The sequence below is a fragment of the Gossypium hirsutum genome, chromosome A12 (genome assembly GCF_007990345.1).
Source record: "Gossypium hirsutum isolate 1008001.06 chromosome A12, Gossypium_hirsutum_v2.1, whole genome shotgun sequence".
Classification (NCBI taxonomy): domain Eukaryota; kingdom Viridiplantae; phylum Streptophyta; class Magnoliopsida; order Malvales; family Malvaceae; genus Gossypium; species Gossypium hirsutum.
Genome location: NC_053435.1, coordinates 12568567 through 12579933, shown reverse-complemented (window position 1 = coordinate 12579933; position 11367 = coordinate 12568567). Strand labels below are relative to the sequence as shown.

General features: G+C 29.3%; 1 long non-coding RNA gene across 1 annotated transcript; it reads right to left on the bottom strand.

Moving 5' to 3' along the window:
* Positions 1-8242: 8242 nt before the first annotated feature.
* On the bottom strand, positions 8243-9014 carry LOC107939070 (uncharacterized). Its single transcript, XR_001695040.2, has 2 exons — positions 8624-9014; positions 8243-8530 (listed from the first exon to the last, which is right to left on the bottom strand). It is a non-coding gene; the product is annotated as an uncharacterized lncRNA (long non-coding RNA).
* Between the last annotated feature and the right edge of the window lie 2353 nt (positions 9015-11367).

Below are 11367 nucleotides of genomic sequence, written 5' to 3'. Positions count from 1 at the left end.
ACATATAATTTCTTTAAATTTACTTTCATATTTTATTGCATAATCCTACATAATACATCTTTCAAATTATTATTATATATATATACACGTACTTTATAGTAAGATTATTTTATTCTATGCATATTATTAATTCTATATTATTTTACACATATAATTTCTTTTAAATTTATCCTCGTCTTTTAATATATAATCTTATATAACATATTTTTTAATTTATTATTATATGTATTTTATCGTTATCTATACGTGATCTATATACTATTAGAACCATGTATTTTAATGTATATTTTTTGCTATGATAACGTATTTTGTATATATGTTCCATATAAATTATTTTTATACTTACCTATAACAGTATATATTTGATTTACTTACATTATTAGGCCTATACATATTAGCATTTTTTATATGAATTTACATGCACCCACTTTTAAATTTATATATATATATATATATATATATTAATACCCTTACTACTTTCATAGATGTTTCTATTCCAAAACACTTTTTGCTTTATGATTTACCAAGTATTTTCTCTATACATATATATGAAATTATTTTGGAAGCTTCCTCTTTGTGATTATAAAATTATTATTTTTGAATGATTCTTGATATTATATTGCTTTTGTGTTTTATATAGCCTCTTACTTAAACATTTCGATATAAGGGCATGTGTATGATTTTTTTAGACTATTTTAAAAATTTATATGTATCTTATTATTAATCTCATGTTCCTTTTTATAATAAACTTATGTATATATGTTTTATAAATCTATTTAGTGTATTATAACTTGTCACATATCTTTATTATTCTTTCATATTATATACATTATTATCATGTACATTGTCGATTTTTAAATGCATTTGTGTCTAAAACATTTTACATGCAATTTGATTCAAATTTCCACTCTATAATATCTATTTCAATAATTATATATCCTTACTTTTTATGCAAATTGGTCAACCTATATATTATGTGTTCATTTATTCGTCACTATTTTTAAAATCACTTTATACCACATGGGCTTCTAATTGCTATGTTGTTCCTCTTTTTACATCTTGCGTTAATTATTTTATATCATGCTATATACGTCATTTTAGCACATTTTTATGTATTGTTTTGTGGTGTTGTATTGTTGTAGTATTATTTTCTTTATTGTATTGTATATAAATTATTTCCCATGCATGTTATCGTGGCATTATTTATTTGTTCATTATTTTATATTGCCATGTTAATTATTCTCCATGCATGATTGAGATTGAGTTATATTTCCAAGCTAATTGTGCTTAGTTGTAAGTGTTTGTTAGTTGGTCAAATAAATCGTATTGCTTCCACTCTTCTATTGTCGTATTTTATGCGTACACCTATTACCTCATATCATCGTTTTCCACTTGGTTTTTGAGGTGCGGTTCTATAAAATCCAAGTTTTTACGATTAATTTCGTCTTATTTCGAGTCTAATTAATACGTCTTAAGCTAGCTTTATAATCATTCATTCAAAAATTCTTTAAAACGAAGACGAGATTTGATATTTGACAATTCGCGGAATCGTGCCCTAACGTGTTGGGTTGCAATTTCGCGTTTGCTCAAAATAATCGAATATCACTTCAAAATTTCACTCATGTCTTTTAAAATCCCTTAAACGAAGGCGATACGTGATATTTGGCAATTTGTGGAATCGTGCCCTAATGTGTTGGGTTGCAATTTCGATTGTTTAAAATAATCAAATATCCCTTCAAGTTTTCATTCATATCTTCTAAAAATTATTTAAAACGAAGGCAATATTCGGCATTTGACAATTCGAGAATCATGCCCTATCATGCTGGGTTGTGATTTCTCGTTTGCTCAAAATGATCGAACATTCATTTACATTCTCACTCATGTTTATAAAACACTTAAAAACGAAGATGATGTTCAATGTTTGGCGATTTGAGAATCGTGCCCTACCGTGCTGGGTTGCGCATTTTCATTGGTCCGAAGCAATTGGAGATCCCTTCCAAATTTCACTCATATTTTCTAAAATCTTTCAAAATGAAGGCGATGTTCGATGTTTGGCGATTTGAGAATCGAGCCCTATCGTGCTGGGCTGCGCTTTTTCATTTGTCCAAAATAATCGAATATCTCCTCGGAATTTCACACGTATTTTTTAAGGTAAGGCAATAGTCAATGTTTGGAAATTCGAGGAATCATACCCTACTGTGCTGGGATTCGATTTTTTGTTGGACTAAATAGTTGAGCATCCTTTTGTGATTTTCAAATTATAAATTTTCGGTCGTCGAAACAAGAAGACTTTTGACAATCAACTCGGGTTATTCAAATGTTATTAAAAAAGGGAACCACATTTCAAAAACATTTTAGACATAAGGACAGTATTTAATCGCTTTGGTACCAATTTTGGGCGTAGTGAGGGTGCTAACCCTTCCTCATACGTAACCGATTCTCGAGCCCGTTTTCTAAAATTTTCGTAGACCATAATCGGTGTTTTAGTAAACTGAAAATGTTTTATTAAAATAACCAAATTCTTAGGTGATCTGTTCACACCAAAATAAAGAGATCGGTGGCGACTCCATATTTCCATTTTCAAAAAGTCGATTCCCTCGCTTTTTTTATTTTAAATAATAAAAAATAAATGGGTGGTTTCGACGGTATCGTTTCGATATTTCGTAATTTACTTAAACATTGAGTCAATCCACAAGAAGTTCCAAGACTAAAAACTCCTTATTGTATACTCTTTATGAAAACAATTCATCCAACTGTTTTCTCCAATGACCTCGTCATGTATGTGTTACCCTTATATAATATCCTTGATTTCTTTGAGTTAAATTTGTTCACTCAATACAATTCTATTTTATCTTATTGTCACCATTGTTTCTTCATAATGATTAATATGATCACTGTCAACAAATGACTATGATAAATTGTTTGTTCGAGAACAAGCAACTCGTAGCCATGTTCCATATTTATCAATCCACACAATGTCAATGAGAGGATACCGTTAACTCTTTAATCGCGCTATGAATTCCATTGTTGCTAGTAAATCTACGACATACACAAGTCATGTACCCAACATACTGACTATGTGCTCGATCATCTTTAGAGAATAAGCCTCCACTTATATCAAAGCACATGAGGTATATATGCATGGTTAGCAGCTAACTTTGGATTTAGGTAAATCACACCATAGATGTTACAAGTGAATTAATTCACAAACGGATCCAAAATTAATTCATCTTGGGTCCAGTCCAATGTATCATTTTTTCAATGAATACATCTATGTCTCTACCCGTGGAACCAACTACTCTGATAGTCAAGACTAGTTATCTCCCTAATTAAAATTTTAGATGACATAATAATCCTTCTGAGTATTTGAATCAAACGTTCACTTTGATTCTTTTACGGTATTATAGACTCGTTTAGGTTATCTACTGAAGTAAGTTGTATTTCTCATAATGTAAACGTTCTTACAATGGCACTTATCATCAATTTGAACTTAGACAATCAATGAGCTAATATTTACTAGTCACAATTTTTCTATGTATGCAAAACATGAAAGATAGAAACACAAAATATATAACAGTGAAATATAAAATTAACTTTATTTATTTATTCATTGTTCAAATATATAGAAAACAGTTACATGTTTACTATAATATGGACATATTCCCAAACATGGTATAGTAGAATGGAAAATTTTTAAATATGATTTTAGGTCTCCTAAACTAGTACCAAGTTGGCTCTTGTGAAAACAGTGAATCACGTCACGATGACAAACCTTTGAAGTTGCAAGCACAAAGCCATGTGGCAATGTCATGATTCAGGGTCATGGCGAGCATCAAATAGAGATTTGCATCGTGACGAGGAACCCTCAATGTCGGAACATCAACTGAAAATCTTAAATTTTTTTACAGTTTGGCCTTATTTCGGCATTGGGTGATTAGAAAAGCTTTCATAAGTTCGTATAAGACCCGGTAACGATTATGTATCGTTTGATACTCATGTTCTAGCTATATTTGAATGTTTAACGATCTGTGATTGAATGTAATTATAGTTGGTCCAGCAACGAATGTAGCACCTTGTAACTCGGACCCGGCGATTGGGTCAGGTAACAGGGTGTTAGAACGATTTTCCTTTATAACTGATATGGTGCTCGTCAAAATTTCTTCAAGCTCTTGAATTTCTTTAAAGACTTCTTAAAAGAACTTTTGAATATGTGTTGAATGGGTTGGAGGTGACCCTTTTTTATAGTTCCAATTACTTGAGTAAAAGAAAGTACTTATTAAATGTAAACTTTTCAATTGAGTGATTTACGAATATTAAACTATTTTATCTACTCTAAAATAATAATATAATAATATCACTTAATCATTTTAGTTTAATTAGTGATAATGTAAATTTTTATTATGTATCTTTTAGTTGATCTAAATTAAGTAGAGAAAAATAATTATAACATAGTATATGATGTCATCATTTTAAACTTACGGTAATTTCGATTTGACTTGTGACAGTCTTTAATTGATTCAAAAATTACTTTGTTTGCACTAATATTTAAGATTCCTACTGAGTTGGTGTTACCCTTCAATCAGGATCTAACCTAGTGGTAAATTTATGAAATGTCTCTTATTTTTACAAAACAATACTTATTATTTTGAGGGTTATTTTTTCTTTTTATATAAAATCTAAAAAAATATTTGCATATGATAGGTTTTAAACCCAAAACCTTATAAATGTTAATAACTAAACTTTATTATTTCAACAAAAATTATACTTAATAATTCTATCATTTTTTAGAAATTTTATTACATAAAATTTTGACTCATATAGTAGGTGCACTGTCTTTTATGTTTTTGTTTTCTTGTTGGAAAGAAAAAAGAACAATATTCCTTTTTTTCTTTTTGATTAAAAGGAATTTTTTTGGCATAAAAACTTATTTTTCCCTCCCGTTCTATAAAAAAATTATTTTAGTCATTCATTTAAATTTTAATATTTTTTAGCTCTTAAAATTATTTTTTTATCAAATCAACTCAAAATTGATTAAAAGTTAACATTTTTTTAACTTTTCTGACATGGCATACAAGTGGATTACTATGTGGATGACACATTAGCATTTAATTAATTTTTTAAAATTTAAAATTTTCAAATTTTTTTAAATTAAAAATCATTACAATGATTAAAATAATATAAAAGTTATAAAAATATTTTTTAATATTTTTAAATTTTAAAAATTAATTAAATGTTGACATTTCATTCATATGGTTATCCACGTGTATGCCCACGTCAATAGAGTTAACAATAAATGTCAATTTTTCTATACATTTTGAGGTGATTTAACAAAAGATATAAACTCATATGTTAAAAGTGATAAAAATTAAATAGAAAGTTAAAATGAATTTTTTTTTATGAAGTTAGAGGAGAAAAATGTTATTATATCATTTTTGTTCAATGGGTTTTGCAAAGCAATATTAGGCCCCAAATAGGAAATTGGAAAATATTAATTAATTATTTTGGAAAATTCTTACTGAAGGATACTTCAAGAAAAAACAAATTTGTAGGTGAACGCGAACTTTGTTTTAATTTTCTGAAGGATTTTTCAAAAAAAAATTCCCATCAATTATTTTTTCATGGAAATCCATAAAAACATTAAATTGTTTTCACTCATGTGAAAAAGAAATTATCTTAAAAATATATTTAAAAATTCATACAAAAATTAACTGAAATTCCTGTTGAAATAGTAAAATTGAAAAGTAAAAAAAAAAGTATTTTGGGTTGAAATTTCATTTTTTTATGTGTTTTAGTTAGGTTTATGTAAAGGATGAATATATCCCATAACAATATAATTTATTATGTAAAAGAAATATTTTAATAATTTCTTGATATTTGGATAGGTTACACAAGTGAATTAAGTATTCCAATTAATAGTTTAAATAGGCAGGAAATTAAAAAAAAATTCACTTAAAAACGGACTTCCATCAGGGTTGGTTATGTTCCAAACAACACATGATATAAAGCTAAGTCTAGAAACCAATACAAAATGATAAGCTGGTTGTCATTATTTCTTATATTTTGAATTTGGGTGTGAGAAATTTGTGAGCAACAACCACTAACTCATTTATTGTAACATAAAGATTATTACCATCCACTTCCAACATTCAACATAACAATATCTACTCTCTTATTTATTGTTACAATTCTATAAGAATCTAATCAAATTTTTATGCTATAGGCTAATATGGGGGTGGTGGAGGAGGTCCTCCTGGACCTTGAGGAGGTGGAGGCTGCCCAAATTGAGGTGGTGGCGGATTGTGCGGAATAGGTGGTGCTGGCGGTGGAGGCTGCCCAAACATAGGTGGTGCGAAGGGGTCTGGTGGAGGTGGTGCCGGATGCCCTGGCGGTGGTGGAGCAAAAGGGTCAGGTGGAGGTGGTGCCGGATGCCCTGGCGGTGGTGGAGCAAAGGGGTCTGGCGGAGGTGGTGCCGGATGCCCTGGCGGTGGGGGTGCAAAAGGGTCTGGTGGAGGTGGAGGATGCCCGTGGTGAGCCATTGTGGTGTGCCAAGTGTTGAGTAGATCAATGTTTGGGGCTGCACTTGTTTATAAACAAATGGTAGAAGAATGTAGAAGGCAAAAGTACAGTACATAGACTAGTAGTTGAGAGCTAGGAAAATGGCACGTTGTAGGAGACAAGCAAAAATTTGGCAAACTGTGGTTCCAAATCTTGTAATGTTCCAACCCCCAAGGCATTTGGTAAATAATGAAAATTGATGGCAAATAAGATTATGAATTTATGGATGGCCTAGAGCCACATGTAAAGGTGAAATGGACACACCCCAAACCATTTTCTAGTCTTCAATAGACAAGAGGTCGGTGTGAGCTAAAATTCATTACTTTTTATACTTAAAAATATGTTATTAATATTTATATTTCTATAATTAAAATTAGATAAAATAATTTTTAAGATTACTTAATTTGAATTTAGATGGGATGAAATCATTGTAGAAGTTAGGGGTTAGTAAAATTCGATTCGATTCAAAAAAATAGAAAAAAAATTCAATTTTAAATTAATTGAGTCAAGTGTTTTGAGTTGGAGAAGAATATGGTCCATGGGTTCCCTTTATTGGAACTATGTTTCTATTTATTTTTGTTTCTAACTGGTCGGGTGCTCTGTTACCTTGAAAAATCATACAATTACCTCATGGAGAGTTAGCCGCACCCACGAATGATATAAATACTACTGTTGCTTTAGCTTTACTCACGTCAGTAGCATATTTCTATGCGGGTCTTTCAAAAAAAGGATTGGGGTATTTCAGTAAATACATTCAACCCACTCCAATTCTTTTACCTATTAACATTTTAGAGGATTTCACAAAACCCTTATCACTTAGTTTTCGAGAGTCGAATATTACAATTTAAAAGAAAATCAAAATAATTTTTTATATTTAAAATATTTATAAAAATTTCAAAATCTATATTTTTCAAAAAATATACTTTTTTTTAAAATTTTTAAAAAATATATAAGAAAAGCTAACAATTTTAAAATTTTTTAAAATAATAATTTTAAAAAACTAAATAAGTTAATTAGTAATTTAAGTTTATCATATTAAAATATTCTTTTTTTTCTTTGAAAAAGTTTTAAAGATATATGTTTCAAAATGTTGTACTAATTAATTATACTATAATAAATCAAGCTAAAATGATAAAATAAAACTCATTAATTCAATTAACTAGAAATTTTTTCCCAACGTTAACCCTAGTAAAAGTTGTTATTCTCCACACCACGCCCACTGAGGCGGATCCGTGGATAGATTAATCTAGGGACTGATTTTGTGCTTCAATCAACAATTATCTTATATTTGGATAGCAATAAAATTAGAGAGAAATAAGTAAGATACTTCCTGTAATTCATTTCATGTGGTTGGGATTCAATTATCATTCACAAAAATGTATCATATTTTAAAACCAATTATTTATTTTTTCAAAAAATACTCGTAATAAAAAAATTATTGAAGTAGAGAGTGGATACCTGGGTTAAGAAAAAAAAAACACCATGCAAGAAATTTTCCAATTTAGATTTCTTTTATTCAATAAAAAAATAAAAAAAAGATGAATGTCCTTGATTACTCTCCTCTTTTTTTGTTTCTATTTCAAGCTGGGAAAATAAAGTAATTTTTCTATTAAGATATTTCTATTAATCTTTTGTATAAATTATTTTATAGGAAATATAATTTGAAAAAAAAAATTATAAACCATTCTTTTTCTTTTTCAAATCTTAACTTAATAAAAATGATGAAAAATTCTAAACATTAAGCATCATTACGCCTATAATCCCTTTTTTACCCTCTCCTTTGCTATATTCGCATCAACTTCTGTAAGCATAATTTATGAACATAAACATAATTCAAATGTGTAAGTGAAATGAGTGAACATCATTAATTGATCATTCTCGTCCAAAATCCAAGATTGACTAGATTCTGCAGTTTTCCTGCTCAAATTTCCCATATAATGTGCGATCCCTCACAATACAAGCAGAAGCAGCTAGCCTGATATATATATTTTTTTATATCATAACAAAACAGATCAGATCAAGAAGAGATTAAAAAAAGAAGAAAAAAATTACAAAGATACGGCCTTACTTTCTTCCGTTTCCATATATAAACAAAGCAAGGAAGATGTAAGAGAAAGGGATAAGCCTCTGGAAATCACTGGAATGGGTGGCCTCGGGAAGAACTTCAATTTATGACTAAAACGATGAAAAGCTTTCGAATGGTTCATCCCAAAGACCCCATTCCTGTAATTTCCAGTAGCTCAATTTCCCTTTCCCCTCTTCTCTGGTTTCTTCTTTTTCCGGCTCCGCTTTGCCTTGCTTTGTCGCTATCATATCTTTGAGCACCCAGCACGGATCCGATCTGAAGTCTATTTAATATCTTTACTTAGGTTTTTAACTTTTGTTATTTGCTAGCTGGTCCTTTATGTTTCAATGTTTTTGCTTCAAGCTCAGTTGTCTATGTTCTAGGGTAAACTACGCTCATGGTCACTTTTTTTTTTACTTCATGTTACATTTTAGTCATTTATGTTTAAAATGTTATGTTTTAATCACTTACGTTATCATGTTGTAACATTTTAGTCAGTGAGCCATTAATTTTTGTTAAAAAATTAACGGTAAGCTGATGTGGCACGTTGAATTATCATTTCAAACAAAATTTTTCAGTTAAATTATACAATTGGTCCCCTATACTTTTTCATTTTGAGCAATTTAATTTTTTTTCTTTTATGTTCTTTTAACTTTCCTTTTTTTTTTATTTTCTATTCTCTTATGCTTCCCCCTCTGTTTTCCTACCTTCTCCATTCCTTTTAACATATTAGGAAGTCGAATTGGTAATGAAGAAAGAACCATTGTATGGGCTTATGAGTTTTGACTATAGGCAATGATGGCTTTTGACTTCCTACTTCTTTCTTCACAGCCAATTCGATTTCTTGAAATATTAAAGAAATAAAGAAGGTAGGAAAATAGAGGGAAAAACAGAAGATAATGAAAAAAGAACAGAAAAGAAAAGTTTAAAAGAACATAAAAAGAATAAAAATTAAATTGCTTAAAAATAAATATAGGGATCAATTGTATAATTTAACCTAAAATTTTTGTTTAAAATTATGATTTTAGTGCCACGTCAGCTTACCGTTAAGCCATTAATGACAATTAACGGTTCAGTGACTAAAATATTACAACTACAATAACGTAAGTGATTAAAACGTAATATTTCAAATATAAATGATTAAAATGTAACTTAAAATAAACAAAAGTGACCATAAGTATAATTTACCCTATGTTGTATGTTATATGCCTTTTTCTTTTGTTGATAATGAATTTTTTTGTTTCTAACTATTATATCCTTTACACTTTAAGACATTCATTAATAATATCAAGAATGTAAATAAAATTCCTTCAACATCTTTAAATACTTATATTCATTTTTTAAAATTAATAATTTTCAATAACTAAATAATTTTGTTTTAATAACCTTAATCTCCAAAAATTAAACTTGTTTTTTAAAAGAAAAAATCAAACAAGAGCTCAAGATATAATAATACACGAAGTTGAATTTTTTTTATTTTGTTTATTCTTGTTTCTAACAGCAAATTTATTTTTAAGCTTTTTTTTTCTCAATAAAAATAACAAAAATATGAGAAGAGATTGTATGAAACTGTAATTTCATATCATCTCTATTCATTTTTAGTAGATGAATAACAAATCATATTTTTCCTCCTTATTTTTAGCATTTTTAGTTGAATTTAAATTTTTTTCAAAAGAAAAAAACTGAAAATAAAAAAAATTCTAATTTGTCATTCTTCTATTGAAAAAATATAGGGATAACATGAAATTACAATTTCATATTATTCTTCTTTAAAAAATATTGCTTTTTTAAGCTAAGTCTAAATATTCTAAAGCCCATACAATAAAAGAAAACCTTAAATTTTACATTCATCATAGAGCAACCCTTTCATCCACTTTAATTCTCTCTTGGCACCTTCACTTTAATTCTCACATTCGCATAGACTCCCCCAATCATTATTGCAATTTCATTCACCATCTCCTATCAAAATTAACACTTAACAGAAAGCTTCCACCACTACTTCACCTCTCTCGGCTTTTGCCTCAACTTATTGCCATCACCTTTATCCAACCACACCACCTCCTTTGCATGCATTACCAGCACTCCTCAAGCCCCACGCGGATACCACCAGCTCTTGCTCTTGGACCCCCCACCATTTTCACCTTTCCCACCATTACTCTTTATGACCCTCTCATCAATCACCATCCTCAACTCGACACTTGTCACCACACTGCCTACATCATTTCCCTCGTCACTAAAATCACCTATGACCAGCTCATCATTTCATCATTGCCAAGCCCCCTAGCCATCATCACCCTAGGAACCCGTATTCAAGCACAACCAACCTTGAGTCCCTGATCATGAAACCCGATTAAATCAAACACAACTTAAAATCTTTTCCTTGTTGCTTTTTTTTTCATAGAAGCTTTTTGTTAGCCTTGATTTCAAATGTTTTGATGTAACATAATTAACTTAAAATTTTTATTAAAATTTGTCAAAATTCATGATAAAATCTTAGAAAATTATTTTCAAATTGTTGAAATTATTTTTTTGAAAAAACGGGGTCGACTTTGATTTTGAAAATAAAAATAGGAGTCGCCACCAATCTTTTTTGTTTAGGTGTGATCGGATCACCTCGTACTTTGATTGTTTTAATAAAATATTTTGTTTTATTAAAACAACGATTTTGGTCTACGAAATTCGAGTAAACGGGTTCAGGAGTCGATTACGTATGAAGAAGGATTAGCACCATCGTAACGCTTAAAATT